At 38.9% G+C, this 17,898-nt stretch overlaps 1 protein-coding gene across 1 annotated transcript in view; it reads right to left on the bottom strand.

The window, feature by feature from the left end:
* The window catches only part of LOC115573243 (cadherin-6-like), an 87,204-nt gene extending 69,909 nt beyond the window's left edge, over positions 1-17,295 (bottom strand). Inside the window, exon 1 of the mRNA XM_030403943.1 lies at positions 17,175-17,295. The gene's annotated coding sequence lies outside the window, so the exon portion shown is untranslated. The remainder of the gene's footprint in view (positions 1-17,174) is intronic.
* Positions 17,296-17,898: the final 603 nt, after the last annotated feature.

Here is a 17,898-nt window from a genome sequence, read left to right as displayed (position 1 = left end):
AATGTGTTTATCTAATCGTCTATTCTGATCGGGCCTTATAGAGACCACCTATCAAACTTTTCACAATGCATAGCAGCTGATAAAGATCTGTGCCAGATGAATAGGAGCACTTTTATAACCAGCTGACAGCAGCTATAGTTAGCCATTACTCTTGTCATATGCTGCCCCATCAGTTTTGGTATGCCAATTCTTACATATTGCACTTTTAAGCCTTGTAGAACATTTACTGCAAATTGCCATTTACTGATTCAATGTTATCTTCCTTTGAAACCAATAAACTATTATGTTAACAAGGGGACAGACGTAAACTAATGTAAAATACTTTACAATATTGACATTGTGTTTGTTTTCAGATACTTCTCATACAAAAATAGACAAGAATTCATTTTGAAGGGTCACTGAATACAACTATTATCCCATGAGATCAGTTAACAGGTCTCCTTAAACTGAATGCATTTCAGTGGGAAGCCATCACTGGCATAATCACAAACAGCACACGTGAAAATATATAGGTGACTTTCAAACATTTGGATTGTTGTTTGGAATGCTGCCATGACACAATCCATCTGTGAATGAACTACCTAGAGATGGTCTCCATAACTGAAGCTGTGATCACAATCAGAAGATGTGGTTTTAATTATTATCCTGCCAATTTAGCTCCTGCTAGCTAACACCAGGTCAGTCTGGGTTTTGAGGTCACACAGGGTTTTAAGAAATCCATGAACTTGACAGCAGGGTTAGTGAATCAGTTAGCTGACACTGATACCTTGTTTTGAAGGCAGTTACTGGGATTGGGGCTATACATGCAAAAGCTTTCTAGTGTGTGTTTGTGTCCATAAAATGACCTACATATATGGTATTAAGTGCAACACAATACAGAGTAAATGGATATTAATATCTGCATGCCAGGCTTTGAGGTGAAGGGGACATAAACATTTAATCTAAAGCTACTCTGCATTGTACTGAGGACATTTATAGGCAGGCTTTCAGTTGAGTGTAACGGTTGACACGAACTGGCAAAGCACACCAACATGTATACTGTAGATCATGTAATCCCTGACCTCTATGTTTGAACCTAACACTCACACATATACACACAAATGCACACATCGAGTGACACACTCCCAGCAAACTCAAAGTCCCAACCAGCCTAAACCCCTGTGCAACCTAAGATGCTTTTATCTTAACAAGGGGGAGATTATAGATGCTGAAATGTGTGTGTGTGTGTGTGTGTCTGTGTGTGAGAGGTGTAAGGCGTCCATTCAACCCCCAATTCAAGTTTTACAACATTTTAGAGTTTACAGTGTTCTCATTTTGTCCTCTAAGTAGGAACAATGTTGGTGTGTGTGTGTGTGCGCTTGTGCTTGTGTGTGCGTGTGTGAGTGTGTGCGCGCGTGTGTGCGTGTGCAAGAGCTCTGACGATTGTTGCCACGTACATCAACAACAATTAGTGATGGATAGTGTTGCTGGTACCAGATGGTCCTTTAGGATTTACAGTGTTATGTAATCACAGAGTGCTTGGGAGGGGGGATCAGCAGGACACACAGAGATGAGAGACCTGACACAAAGGACTGGGCGATAAAACAATCTCAATCATTTTCATGATAAAAATTTTCATGATAATGATGATGATTATATGACATTTATTTTCGATACAGTTCTTTTTGAGTCTGTTTTCCTCTACCTACAAAACACTACACCAACAGCCAATCACACAGCAGAGACACAAATGCATGTGGCTGATGCATGTTTCTGGCCCCTTCCACGCGCTCCTCACTCACTAACTCAGAATGACAGTGCTCACCTGTGTGTCTAGCTGACTCAAGAAAACTAGCAAAACCGAATGCGAGGAAACTGACAAAGACGAAGAACTTGTACCGAAAAAAGGTCATACTACTTTGCTTATTTGGAAATAGTTCGGCTACCTGAAGTTTCATAAAGGACAGACCAGCATTTGGTGCAGACCACCAACCTCTTCCATCATCTCAAAACGCACCGTCTCAAAAGGTACTCTGAAAGCATCAGTTTGTGCTATCATGCCTGCATCAGCCTCCCCACAAGTAGCCAACAGACCAGCCCCACTGCTTCTACTAGTCAAACTTCACTTCGACAACCAACAGTCTCGGCTGCTTTTTCAGCCATTACCCCACACGAGAAGAAACCGAAGCGATAAAAAGGCATAACCATCACATTTACGCACTGTTCCGCTAAAGATATGATGCCTGTAAGCACAGTTGAAAAACATGGTTTCAAGAAGCTAGAAGACTGTCATGGATTCTAAGTACACTCTGCCAAACATCGGTCACTCAGCTATACGCAGAGTGGAGGGTAAAGTTGGAGGAACAGCCCAGAGATGACATGTGGTGTGGTTATCCGAACCACATCAGGTCTTACAGAACAGGAGGCATATAAAGCTGACTGCACAACTACCTGCAAGCTCAAGAATGTGCAATATTCAAGGAATACAGTATCATATCATTCTCAACATTTGTCCTTTTAATGTATTCTTTTAATCAATGTTCCATTCAGTATACTACCTCTAAAATGTTTGAGACATGTTTGAAACAAGCAATTTGTTGCACATATTTTTCATTTTATTTATTCAGTGTTTAACATAAAGCCATTTGGTTGGTTGGTTCTGTTGAATGTTTGTCACCTATTCATTCTGAAAATAAATAATTGTATTTTGTAAACCATAATTAACAACAATTAACCTTCTGGTTTGTTTTTGGCTTCTGCCCTGAGGAGAATACTCTTACAACTGTAAATCTAACATTATTATTATTGTTGTTAATTATATAGCGGGATAATTATCGACATTGATCAATATAAAAAAACATTACGTGATAACAGTTTTGGCCATATTGCTCAGCCCTACTGACACATCAGAACAGCTTTTATCACACACCAGCAGAGCTTTGATACAGCAGGAGACAGTTTAGAAAATCATTAGCCCTTTTTACGCAGCGTCTCCGCATTAACTCCGGAGTGGTGGTTCGCCAATTCTCGGCCAACGGTGATTCACACAGAGCGAAGCATCTACGCCGTACCGGCGTGTAATTCACACAGAAAGCCGGCGCTGTGGCTCCTAAAGAGGCGTGACGGTGTTTCCCAGGTGTTCCCCTTGTCTATCTAAACCCGCAGACAGTTTATAATCATATGCTGTTATAATGCGTAGTGATTGAGATCCTGATCCACCAAACATCCTGGAAAGTGACAAAGTTACATTTTTCAATTTCTCTGGACACAGATGTACGTTTGGATTTCACCAAGGCTGCATCTGATCGCTATTTTCACGATCAATAAATCAGTTTTATCATTAATTGATAAAAAGTTCCTTATTTCAATAATTTTATCTGAAAGAGTCAAATGTAAGATGTTAATCTGAAGAAAAAGCAGAGTGAGCTTTAAAGAAGACACCATGTCTATCTTTGTGACTGTAGATGTATTTTCCTCCTCAGATCCTTAAACCCCAGACATTACGGTAATGATGACCTGACTGTTGTTTAATGACTGGGAGTTGTATGAAATGTTAAACGGTGTTTGTTCACAGGAATGTTATGAGTCCATAAGGAGACATAACTACAGCCACCTTGTGTACAACAACTTATAAAACAAGTTCCTTTTAACTCTCGCGAGACTCTCGCCAGGTAAGGCAACACAGTGTGGTCAAACAGTATAACAACACAACTGTCTACACTAGCCTTTATGTCTTACATGTTTTCTACAGCTGTGAGTGGCATCCTTAGGTTGCTTGTTTAACTTGACCAACATCTCAGAGCCCATAGTTATTCAATTTACGATAAGATAAAACAGATACAAGCAGCAAGATGGTGGAACCAGCAAATGTTTTGTATTTGTCTGCTTGGTTCGAGTGCACGAGTGTTCCCACCTGGTCTCCAGTAGTGGCTGTATATGGAAATGTACATGGAGATATATGAGAATGCTAATACACCAAAGAATCATTAAGATTTAGTCACAATGGCATTGATAATGATACAATTTCAAACTGAAATAATTTTATATCAATGAAATATCTGAGTTGCAGAAAATGTGTGCAATTATCCTGCTTAGTATCAGTCTAATGGCTACTTTATTTTGAGATGTGAATATCTGAAAACAGCAACAATTTTTTACCTCTTTTCCATCCAGCTGACAGAATAAACGCTGCCAATGTACATTTCTACAAACCACAGATGTGCTGAAACTTGACATTTCTTTCATTTGAGTTTTCAATCTTATGTTGTGAGAAAACGCTATGCTTAGATCCGGTTAAAGTCATGTGCAAAACCTCTAGGATAGGTCCTAAGATCATTGTTTGGCTTAAAATACCTGTATAAGGCACTTCATGACATGTTCTAAGGGCTTGCTAAAAAGACCCAGTTTTGTCACATATGGTACATTTGTACACTGATCAGGCATAACATTATGACCAACTGCCTAATATTGTGTTGGTCCCCTTTTGTATGTCATTTCAGTGGTTTGCAGAAACTTTAACTGCATTTAACATTTCATTACACAGGCAAAATAATTATCTTTTATAAACATTTCTAGTTAGAATCCCTTGAGGTTGATCTTTGTGACCATCAGGGGCAGTTCTAGGGGGGGGGCCAACAGGGGCCAGTGCCCCCGTAACTCTGAGTCTGGACCCCCCTGTGGCCCCCCTGACGGGGAGTCTGCATTAATAACACAATGACAGATTTCTTGCAATGATTTTGTTCTGAAGGGAAAGGCAGAAATAAAGTGTCTCAGCAGTGTACTGCCCAATCAAATTGCTGAAATTGTAAACACTGCTTTGTCTGAATGAGGAATTTGTCCTTTTTTCCGGGTTGTATGTGCCCTCTTACAAAAAAGCCGGCCCCAACCTGGCCCCCCTATTAAAACTGGTCTAGAACCACCATTGGTGACCATGATCTATATTGAGCAGGACATTTTACAGTGTAGAAATAAATTGTTATGCTCCTTGGTGGACAAACTATGTAGACACTGATAGTAATTGACCACACACATATCTTTCCAGTTTCTCTTAAGTAATGTCTTCTTACAATTTGTATATTGACTAACACAATAACCTAATGTCAGCGATCCAATTTCTTAATGAAAGTGGTTGGTTTGTTTAACAGCTGAGTACAAATACAAGAGTACTGTTTTCAGAGGATATTCTCCCTATCACTGCATATCACATTTTCTATGGGGCATCCAGTCACACTTTCATGCTGCTGCTACTGGCTGTGTATATAATGTTTATATAAGCCCTTTTTTTATTTTTATCTTGCTTTTTCCTTGCTGTAGTCAAAAAGTGGTGGTAAACATCCCAAGACAAAAACACTGTGCTGAAAAGGCTTTAACGTTACCATTGGTTTAAAAAAATATATTTTAAAGGACTGTTTTTTTCTCATTGTTTTATTGTGTTTACAGAGGTCTGTAAGGGAGCCCTGTTTGCACTTCTTTCAATCACAAGGACATTTTATCATGATCACTCCTGTTTTATGGCTACCACAGAGACGAGAATCAGCAGGAACACACATACACAGAGACACAGCTCTTGTCACTCACCTTTGGAATGTAGCAGGCCATTACTATGTAAATGAGCAAAAAGCTACCCTTGTAAACTGTGTGTTTACATGTCAGTGAAGGAGCAGGGATTTGGTAAAGAGAGTGTAAAAACACACAAACAGGACGAGTGGAGATGAACATCTAAGGCGTGGTCTGGTAATCCTCTTTAATTTCTCCATTTTAGCAAGAAAATGCAGCTGTCTCATTCAAGCCGGTTTCTCTACATTCAAAACACCCTAGTTTGTTTTATCTCTGCTACAAGGGACTGATCAAATTTGGAAGCAGTTTAGGAGTCTAGTGAGAAAAATCGACTTGTTCCAGAAACCGCAATCAAATATTTATGTTGTGCCAGCTCCAGCTTCCAGGCCACTTGTTTCTGTGTCACATCCAGAAGTGACCAATATTAAGCACACTGTGCCCATTGAGGCTCCACACTAGCTCGTAAAGATGGAGGAGGGGATCTAAGACTCTATTCACAACCTAACCCACATATACAACCAACCAGCACCCCTTTTGATTCTGATGGGGTCATTACCAACAAATACACACTCAGTTGCAAGTTTATTAAGTACACCTACTAATGCAGTCTCATACAACCGTTCTGAAATAAACCTTCATTATGGCTCCAGTTTTTTGGAGGCTGCAGCTTAAGGTGGTGCTAAATTGTACCATACATATTTACATATAAGTAAGTCTCTAAAATAGGGTATATCTATATTGCTTTCACATATCTAATACATCCCTTTCATTAATGAACACTGGTCTAAAACTGGCATATAAACTGGAAACTGTCTGGATATATAAATCTTTGTTTTTGACAGTTATCGCTTGATGCCTCTCTTTCCCTTCCATCATCAGCGCTGGTATCACCTTCCTCCTGTAAACACACAATGATCATGGTGCGATATCTCCTGTTTGATGTAGGCCTACTTTTGTTTTGCAATTTTCAGCCCATATTAATGATATTCAGTATAATGCCATAATATCGTTACTACTTGTAGCGCAATTTACTTGACAAATGTGTACAGACTATTTCACAAATAAATGTTAGCTGACATGGGCATAGGAAACATTTAAAATGTGGTCTGTGGTCTTCAAATAGATGTCATCACTTCCTGTAATCCAATACCTTTAAACAGGAGGATTAGCATAAGAAAAATTATTGTACAGCCTACATTTGCCAATATCATCCAGAGGAAGTATTTGGAAGAATGTCACATATATGAAAATATTAAAAAGCTACAGTACATAAATTGATTCAATGACACATTCATAATATATTTGTGGCACAGGCTCATGATATACTGTACTGTTTGAGTAATAAATACATATTTATATAATATAAAAGAAGGTTCTGGGTTCGAATACTTAAGGCTAGGATCAGCTGTCTGTTGACTTTGTCAGCTGTAGAGACTTTCGATGAATCTGTGTCAAAAAATGCCACCACCGATATGTTTTTTGCATAATTGTGCACAACTGTGTCATTGGGGAGACAAACTTACAGCATATAGTTTCTTAGAGTGCAGCTAATGTAATATTTTCCTCATTAATAAGCTGTATGTATTTCGCCCACCTGATATTAATCACAGTGTTTATTTTTATGATCCGGACAACCCCATCCACAGATTTCCCCTGGTGTCCACGGATATGCCTGTGATCCGCACATCACTACAGTGTTAAGAAGCAGACGTTGTGTCTTTGCAATGTATACTGTAATCAGTTTAGACATTTACATGATTAAAGTAATAGTCAATATAGTTCAGGCTTACACCTTGATTCACAGTTGGCTTAAAATAAAGATATGATTTATTTTGAAGTTAGCAGTACATTATTTCAGCTGCTGTCTGTGTCCTACATCATAACCATCCTGTCCATTATACCTGTTTAAAGCTCTCTTTGAAATACAGTCTTTTATGTTACTATTTTATCACAGCAGCACGTCCTGTCCAATCCAACCCAATGAATGTGAGCCACAATCAAAAAAGGAATACAATTGAACAACTTAACCTTTGTCTTTGTACTGCTAAACCATCTATGTGTTCTCCCCACTCCCTGAAGACAGATGCTAGAAACTACAATAAACAACTACAATGGTTAGTTTGTGAGGGAGTCCATTAAATATTCTGTTTCGAACTTTCCTTTTTTTCCCCAACATATATCCTTGTTCTAATGCTGCCTTCTCCTCTAACCTCCAATTACAGCAGATAGAGCCCGACAATGAGAAGAATTTCACACCAAACAAATAAGACAGACACATGACACATGTGAGTGTGTTTGTTGCTTTTACAGCCTGTGAAACTAGATGTAGGTAAATATGTGGGTCAAAAAGCTCTCCCTAGTCTTCTCCAGTATGTTGTGTGGTGTTACTGTGAATGCCAGGCCTGTTTTTTTTTTTTTTAGCTTCATAGTCTGGGAGATATCACAGCTTCTGTCACCTCCAAGTTTGTTGACTTTCAACACCTAAAAACGTCTTTCTATCCTATGTATAGTGTGTGTGAATCGAGGAAACTATGATCATCATGTTGTTTTCCTCTTGATCATTTTCCTCATGTCTCCAAAAGGATGTGATGCTTACACCTGTAGTGTCAGATCAAATTGAGAGGGTGTAGATTGTGACAAGTTCAGACCACCTGTGGGCTTGAGAGGAGGTTTGTCAAATGAGTCACAATGGCTTATCTACTTATCAACTGTTTTATATTGAGCATGTTTCTCTAGAACATATCTAAATACACAAACTCTGTTACACTGCGCAAGATCAAAGGTCTGAAGCTAAAAGTGACATCATGATCGATGCAAAGTGGAATATTGACAAATATCATAATTTTTAAAAATCAGCCTTTATTTAGAAAATAAACTGGAATTAGGCTGGGTAAACTCACCCGTTTAATTCATATCAAGGCTTAAAATTGTGCATACTTAAGGTGCTTTTTAGTGACAAGTGGCTTTCTCAGCTTAACCTTGGCCAATTCAGTTTAACATACACTTTATGGGATTCAACCAGTTACACTCATATATAATGATTTGTGTTTCTTTATATGGTCTAAAGTAAAAAAGAAAGGGGTGGCAGATTCTCTTTTTGAACAGAGGTGAATTGAAAGAAAAACACCTTCTGGTCATTTTGATTCTGACTAGCTGCTATCCTCAAGGGTTTGTATCCAAACTACAAATTCATAGCTCATGGACACCAAAGCAAGGTTCAAAACCAGAGCAAGTTTTGGATGTTGGACAAACACATGAACAAATTAATGGTGATTTTGCTTCAATAAGCATATGTAAATAAGCAACTGTTTGCCAACTCATTCCAGATAACTTAATAAGGTTAACGAGATCATATGTCATATATGCTAATATATGTCAATATTAAAATTGGTATATAAATTAATGTTTTTATAATACCTTCATAATATTTAAGCTTTATAGAGTCTCTTTTACTGTTACTTAGAGTCATTTATGTGCACAGCATTTTAGTTAAAGACAAATGTTCCTATGGGGACAATAAAATATATCGTATCGTATCGTATCGTATCGTATTGTAATTTGAGTGTGCTGTGACAGAATGGAAAAAGCCTTCATCTTCATCTTTGTTCTGTTAACAACACTTCATATAATTTGTTAAGAAATTCAATTTAAATGCCGAAAAAAATAAGGTGCACCAGTATAACCAGTGTGAAAAGCTAGTCTTGAGCCCTGCTTGCCCTTTTTCATATCTGCATGTCTCCAGGACCCTGATGCAAGCAGGGAAGATTGTGGCTGACCCTTTCCATCCCAGACATAAACTCTTTGAAACACTCCCCTCCAGCAGGCTTTGGATTCACCAGCGAGTTAAAATGTGTCAGCCTGACAGCAGGAGAACGAAAGTACCACCAACAACTTTCTTCATTTATCACTGACCTTTTTCTTTTCATGGTCTGTTTTAAACATATGAGGTATTTTCCTGAGCGTCAGGTTTTATGTTACATCATTTCAGTTTCCCTAAAACATTTTACCTAAAGATAGATTCCAGTGTCCAGAAGACACCATAATCATATTCTGGGTTATTAAATGATGACTTCACAGTCAGAATATCACTGAATACAGAGGCAAATAATGAATAAATATATAAACACATTCTGCCAGTTGAAATGGCTCCTGTGCCTCTGAGCAGACAGTGAACAGTGTAAATACAGACTGCAGCTTGTTCTTCATGCAGCTGTTTGTTGAACAGGTAACAGACAGAAAATCTCAGGCTCAGTTTGAACTTTAAGGTTGTGGGTTCACAAAAAAGAATCTAGAAGTAGTTTATTTATGTAATTAATAATCAGGATATCAGCAGGAACATCACATCCCGACACGTCAAATGTGTGCTAAAACCGCAAGAATGAAACAGGAACTGAACTTGTGCAAACCACAAAACCAAAGCTAAGCAGGATACAGATCCAGCTGTTAAGAGTGTCTCCAGAGATCAGCCTTTTAAAAAATTGAAGTGGTCATGATTAATATCAGATGGGCTGCTTGGTGGGTGAAATAATACATCTCATTAACGGGGAAAACATCACATTACCTGCACTATAAGAAATGATACAAGTGCATCTCTCCATTAAAGGAACTGTGCACATTGAGCATGCGGCACATCAATTTAACTTTGATTATTGTGATTACAATTGATTATTTAAATCTCTCGTCAAGTTTTTGTTCTGTATCATCATTTAATTAAACATTTATAGATAATGGAAAATTTAGCATCAATTCATCCAACTGACAGCTGATCCAGCTGTGATCAGCTGCAGCTATCATCAGAAACGGACGATGCAGAAGAAAGGACGTCTCGTTGTTAAGAGCATATTTCATTGGTTCTCTCCTCCCGTGGTTTCCACACATCATTACCCAAATCCTCAGTGGGCGGGACTAAGATCCAAGGAGAGGAGGCCAGTGAGGGAATCGTGGACACAATTTTAGACAAATTAAAAGTACCGCCGGTTTATTGTGGTTTACTGTGAAAACAGCCTTTGAACCAGGGTCCAGCTTGTTAAAGCTGCTGAGCCAGATTCCATATTTTGCTCTCATTATCAACCAGTATCATTCACCGCTTACTTTCTCTGGTCCATTTTATTTTCCAACACAGCTCTCCTGTTTGTTACTTTAGGCTATATCACGCACTAATAACTGATAGCTTGCAAGTTGCCCTAGGATCAAAAAATGCCTCTCATCTGATTTCAGTGAAAATGGTTAAGCAGCCTGAAGAATTTCAAGATGCTGCCACAGCTTTTCATTCCTTCTGACAAACAGCAGTCTACTGTGTTTGGAAATATAACACACCGGGCCTGAAGAGCTGTAATTGGAGGAGCTGTCAAGCCAGAGTAGGGGAAAGCTGAAGTTGTCTTCAAACAGCAATTTAGCGGCTCCCTTACAGAAAGATGCAGCTGAACACCTGTCAGAGGAAAACTGCTCATTTGATGTGAATGTTTTCTGCAGTGAGTTAAATGTTGCTGCGAGTCACATGCACACCAATTTGTTATCTACTGTTATCCACAGTTATGAGCATGATGGTGATAGCTAACTGGTATGGTTGTCTTATAACATAGCTAGGGGTTTCATGATCTAAATTGTGAGTCAGATATCAATCAACATCACAATCTTGATTCCACCTTCGAAATCAAAGGTGGAATCGAGGATTTAGCCATGCCACCAGTATCACGTCTGGCAGGCACGCCAAGAGGGAAAAATACCGCACATACAGAGCAGGCTGTCGTTAATGTTCACTCTTCTAACCTGAAGTTGCAGCCAATGAAAACACACCATGGCAACTGCTGATACAACAGACACATAAACTGAATTCAAACCCCCTCCTGCTTCTGTTATATCACCAGTGTGGAAATATTAGTAGTACAGTTCCCGGTGAGTTATGTCAACAACGTTTGCGTTGTCGACAAGAAAACCAGTTTGTTGCACGTGTGGCATACACGTCCACAGGCAACATGACAAATATGGCAGGACATCTCCACAGGCATCATAAAGAAGTAGACTTAACTGAGAAAACAACACTGATAACACATGCAACTCTTCTGTCAACATTTAGAGCACAACAAACTAGATTAAATGTGCACCCTTTACATCTGCAGTCACTTGATTGCAGGTAGTATGACTTCTCTTCTTTTGTTTTAAAGTTAGTTTCCAGTTGACCGGTGACACAGGTTATTGTCATGTTTATATTGTTTATAAGCTATTTACATTTGACAATAAGGCCTGAATGAAGTACATTGTACCCTAAAAGGAAAAAAAAAAAAAGATTTAGAATCAGAAGATGGTCTGGGACTTTATGGACAGGAAATGTGCTTTCCATGGAAAAGTTATGATCAAAACACACACACACACACACACACACACACACACACGCACATGCATGCACGCACGCACACACACACACACACACACGATGCACCTGGGCCGAAGCGTTATCACCCTCTACACACACAATCAAACATTACTTCACACACATGCATACAGAGCACAGGGACTACTCTCAGGCAGTTGTCAACATAAATTAGCACACAGAGCAGTTTAAGGGCTTCGTTATCATCCAGAGCTTCTATAATTAGATGTGAGTGGCTGCTCTGTCACATGACATCATGCACTGAGTGTTTTTAACAGTCATTGCTTTAATGAGACTATCCATTACAACTGATACCTTCGAACAGCACTTGCACCAACAGCATTTACTCTCTTTGGTGGATACAGTAACTGTGTGGTGAAGCCCCAGATGACTTTACAAACAGTACATAACTCCAAGCCACTCTGCTTTTTTGTCAAGTATTTTTTTAATTTACACATGAAGCCTTCCCTGAAGCTTTCCCAGTCCAAGGCTGAAGTCTCCACCAATAAGTTATTGTTTACTTGTTTGAATAATTTTTAATGAAAAATGAAGTCAAAATTCTCTGATTCCAGCTTCTTAACCTCTTTGATAGTGAGCTGAATATCTTTGGGTTGTGGGAAAAACAAGACATTTCAACATCAACTTCGACACTGGGAAACACTGACCGACATGTTTTGCTTGTGGGCCTCTACCCTTCACCTCCTGTCCTCCCTCCACCCTGTCATTGTGTATGAGATGCAGGAAAAAATAAAAAGCACTCCTGTGCATAAATAGCAGTACCCGGGCTGGGTATGTTTCATGTTAGTTAGTTTTTATTGTATGAATATGCTGCAATTTTAAACAAAACTTTATTCAGTGATATCACAGTGTGACCTGAAAGCATAAAGGGTCAGCACAGTTCCCGGCTACAAAAAAGAGCCACAATAATGCAGAGTGTAACTTAGATCATATACTGTAAGAGTAAAAAAAAACCTCATGTGCATTTAACCAAATGATCAAAACCACTTGATGGACATGAATCTTGGGGCCCTTTGCTCACTTGGTCCTCAAATGTTTCGTCATGTTCAACTAGGGCAAAACTCATCTGGTTATGAGAGTACATGTTGGCTCACAAAAAAGAAACAGCAAGGATTCTCCTTTGAGATGTTGGTATTAAATAGTGTTTGACATTTTTCACTATTCTCGCTTTTAAGAATAACTGAAACTTTAGATGAGGACCACAATAGTTGCATTTTAATCACATTTCAATCAATCACTCCCCTAGTTATTTAGCTCTAGTATTCATATATTAGACTGTTTTTGGTCATTCTGGCCATTTTAATAATAATAAGTATTTTCTACCTACACTACATGACAAGAGTATACAACTGACATTTGTTCTCATTTTATGTAAACCAAAACCAAAAAGAGAAGGTGTGGGGAAGACAAAGAAAGAGTTTCAGAGTTGAAAGAAAGCTAAAAGTACAAAGTTTTTGGTAATCAGAAGCTAATCAAAGACGTATTATGATCTCACATTTAAAAGATGAATGCTTTTAAGACCTAAAATGGCTGTGAACAAGCCAAAAGAATCCCCGGTTTTAATTTAGTATTCATCAACTGCACTCGAAAAAAGCCTCTACCTCTGAGGGAAAGTAGAATGATGTCCACCTGCAGCAGTGAATGCAATGCTTAAAGCAAAGCTTCCTTTCTTGTCCACATGGGTTCCCAGTATTACGAAGACCATCCTGAGTTTCACCAATACAGTGGATTACATGTTTTTATCTCTTCTTGCCTTAATAGCTGCAGTGTCCTGTTTGTTTGCTTAACGGACCACAGACTGTGACTGCAGCTAGGCTTAAAACTGGGGTTGGTAATTCTGTTCAGAAGCATGTTTGATTATATTTGTATAAAATATCTCAACATCTCAGCAACAAAAATATCAAATGCTTTGGAGAAAAAAGTGGGAAAAATCTGCTATCTGTGGCAGCGACAGGGCTGTAACATTTTCTTCCAATTAATTTTAGTGGCCCAGCGATTGTATGGACAGCATACCTGTCCATTAATGTGACCATACCTGCCCACCTTGTGCTTACTCCACCACTGACCGTGACTGGAGTCTACTCACCGCACTGCTGGAGCTGTGGCGGAGTGAGTTCATTGTTTACGGACAAGAATGGCAGAGAAAGTACGGACACATTTTTGATTACCAGCTGTACCTATAGCAGCTCGTACTGCCAAACAGAGCAAGAACAGAAAAACTGAACTCGAGAAGGCTACAGACAAAATAAGTTGTAGAACTCAAGAGGTGAAACAAGAGTGAACATTGGAGTGGCTGTTCAACAAGTTAAAAAGTAATATGAAAGTTTTCACTAAGCCGGAACCCCTTTCTCTTAAGTAGTCTTAAGTAGAGCTTAGTAGAGCTTGTACACACTACTGTCAAAATGCAAAGAAAAAGTAATAAAAATGCGAAACCATGTAATTTAAGTAGTAAAGTAGTAGTAGTTAAGTAAAGTGAAATTTTGCTAATTTTGTTTGTAAATATGAAATGACTGTAAGTGGCATAATTCTGATGTAACAGAGGCTATATCTGGTTGATGTCAGGAATATTTGTCACTGCATAAAATGCATCCAAAGTTGTGGCATTATAATAAGTTGAAAATATTTTCAAGGTCCTTAAAAAGCTGTATTTACTGTCAGATAAGTAATTGTGTAGTTCTTTTTACAGAACAATCACTGCCAGCACTGACATCAGCAGCCTGACCTGTTGGCCAACACTGACCTGTGTTTATAATCAGTGAATTCTGTTGTTATTATAAGTGCATCATGAAATCGAGTTAAGTAAAAGAACTATAATGGGCTGGTTGTCAATGCTGGAAGTGTAAAGAAAAGGCGTCTATCATTTTCAAGGCTTTATTTAGACAAGTTGGTCAATATACTGTACAGACACAAATAGTTGTAGGTGGTGTTTATCTGAAAGAAAGCACCAGTAATTTGATCTAAATTAGAAACCTGCTCATGTGCAGTTCTTTGAGCTTGAAGATCTTCTACTCCAGGTATGAACATCTTAATCTCTTCCTGATAATATAATATAATGTAATATAATATAATATATAGTCTTCTGTCATCCTAATCATTTTTTCATTTGCCAAATCTTGTATTATCTCTATCACTGCTTTAGCTTTTGTATGTTGGAATGTAGGAATCTTTCATTTATTTTTATAAAGCAGTACAGATCTTGTCTGGCAATAAATGTATCTCCTTGACCATTTCGGGATCTAATAATATTCCAGATGAAATATATATGTGGTTCAAATGTTTTTTTTTAATACATGTAAGTGGAACACCTCAGTTATCATATTTTTTTTTTGGCAAACTGTTTACAAGGTTCTTGCTTAGTTTGTGCGTATCTTCTTGACACAAAATCCAGCTTTCACTCAAGACACAAAATACATTCCTGCTGTTTTCACTAGGTACATTTTGTGATCAAACCTGCTTCATGCCTGCTTTAAGAATTTCTGACTTAAACGCACCTGAAATTATTCATCAGGAATCTCTCAGTGGAGCCTTTTAGAATGACTTATGCTGCTTTTAGAGGTGTGGAAGCCTCTGAAAGAAACAAAAAAAATCTGGCAAAAATCTGGCATGCCATACATTAAGTAGAATTTTATGGTCAACTCAGTATCCCAGAAAACACATTTTGCTGTAAAAAAAATGGTCATCAGACAGCAAAAAAAAAAAAAAAAGCAATAACCTTCAAAAAATCATTTTTTTTTCTTTCTTTTACTGACAAGGCATGTCTGAACTCTTCATCTTCTTATAATGTTAATACATTATAATCAATACTGTTACTACACTACTACCGCAATGCTGCACATCCCACCGCTCTGGCACTCAAATCCACCACTGAACAGCCTGAACAGCTGCTGCTGCTCGGCCTAAACCTGCGACACAGACCATTCAAGCAGCCCAGTCTGAGGCAACACGCATAATTAACTGCTGGGTCTGACTCCATCTGACCTAGACTCTCATTACCAGACACAACATACAGCAGCACGGTCACCAAAGCCAGCAGACACAGGTGAATGATAACTTACACAGACCAAGCAGGAAAGCCATGATTTATTTTCCCTCCTATTCGAATAAGGTGAGGGTAAGACAAATGTTTTTTTATATATATGTTTCATCTGAATGATGCTACATAAGATGTGACATGGAAGCAACATTTTAATAAACATCTCTGTAACTATATCCTCTGGTGAGATGCTCCTTCCACTGTGTGGAGCAAGATGGAGTCAGAGAGAGAGAGAGAGAGAGAGAGAGAGAGAGAGAGAGAGAGAGAGAGAGAGAAGAGAAAGAGAAAGAGAAAGAGAGAGAGTGGAGAAAGACAAGAAAATCAGTCGGAAAGGATCAGCGTCAGTTCACTCTGCTACAGTCTCTCTCCCTCTCACACCGTCTGTGTATTGAAACCAATGACTGTCATTGAAGCTTTAAGCGTTGTTCAGCGACAAACTCTAAAATATTTTACTCATTTAGCAACATTATATCTTTAAACATCAAGTTGAACAGAGACTGTAATATTGCCACAGCCCCAAAATGACAATTACGAAGAAAAATCACCAACCCTGTCAGACACAGAACTCTTCATCAACAATAACCATACATGTTAAAATGTCAAACGGCATTTCAGTGATCACGACAATTCATGTGGACCCTCTATAAAACTCTATAATATATTACGATTGTTGTTGTTGTTTTTTGTTTGTAAGTTCAAGACGCCTTTTAAAAAATCAAACAAATAAAAAATAAAAACTATTTATTATGTAACATACGCAATATGATAACTTATGGTGATAACTTAACTATACAAGTTACCGTTTAGCCACGTTTAGTGTAGACGGTAAAACGCAAATCTGTGCTCCCATTTCCCTGGAAAAACCAATAGACCGCTTCTTATGATTTTTAGACGTGTTTTCAAAAGACTGCCCGAAAAGCGGCTGAGAAAAGTCTGATACGAGTTAAAGTTGTTAACTTGCTTGGTGCAACAATTTCCCTCACTTGTATCGTAAAATCACCCAATTCAGTGCCCGAACGCCCGTCCGTCAACACCGCGCCAGTGCCGGGCTGCGAACGACTGCATGAAATAACATCTCATTCAAAAAGAGCATCTCAGTAACCAAGACAACTACACAAAACCGATGTAAATCAAATGTTAGACGGCTATCTGAACAGTTCATGTGATAAGAAACCGCTGTAGTGGCGGTACAGTCAGCCAACAGCCACAGCTACTTACCACTCTGCGCAGAGCCGAGGATGGAGCACGGACAAGATCAACCAGCGGAGACGGACTGCTGCTCGGTCCGTCTGCCCTGTCTCCCCCCGTCCTCACTCCGCCTCTCTCTCTCTCTCTCTGTCTCTCTCGCTCTCTCTGTCTCTCTCTCTCTGTCTCCCCCCCCCCCCCCCCCCGTTCTCTCCCCCCCTCTCTCTCTCTCTACCAACCCGCTCAAATAAGTAACCTGAGGAGTGGGGAAGGCGGCGTGCTGATTGATCATTACTGTGCCGCCTGTGATTAATGAGACACACGCATGCTCACGCGCACTGAAACACGCGCCGCGGGGCTGACACGTTTCAATCAGCAGTGATTTCCAGGAGCCACGCGCACACTGCTCTGAACCTGCCAGCTTCACACATGACCTGCAGTCATTTCTTATGTAATGTCATGAAATCCTTCCCTGAAATCAAATGATTTTATCAGTTAATATTCAACATATTCATTCCATGTCTTGTTTTATGACTACATGATTAAAAACAATACAAACTGTGTAACAGACTTGAGCTAGCTGTCAGCCAGCTAAAGTAGAATATGTCAATTTATAGCTTGCTAATAGAACATACATTTCTTTCTCTCAATATTGCAATGGATGAAGGTCAACCTTACATTCATGTTCGAATGCTATGTGCAGTTATCTTTCACAAGATACTGAACATTTTGAGGTATAAGAATGGTAAAACTAGGG

The sequence above is a fragment of the Sparus aurata genome, chromosome 21, assembly GCF_900880675.1.
Source record: "Sparus aurata chromosome 21, fSpaAur1.1, whole genome shotgun sequence".
NCBI classification, from domain to species: Eukaryota; Metazoa; Chordata; class Actinopteri; order Spariformes; family Sparidae; genus Sparus; species Sparus aurata.
Note: the sequence above shows the minus strand (reverse complement) of the source record. Positions and strands in the feature narration are given on the sequence as shown.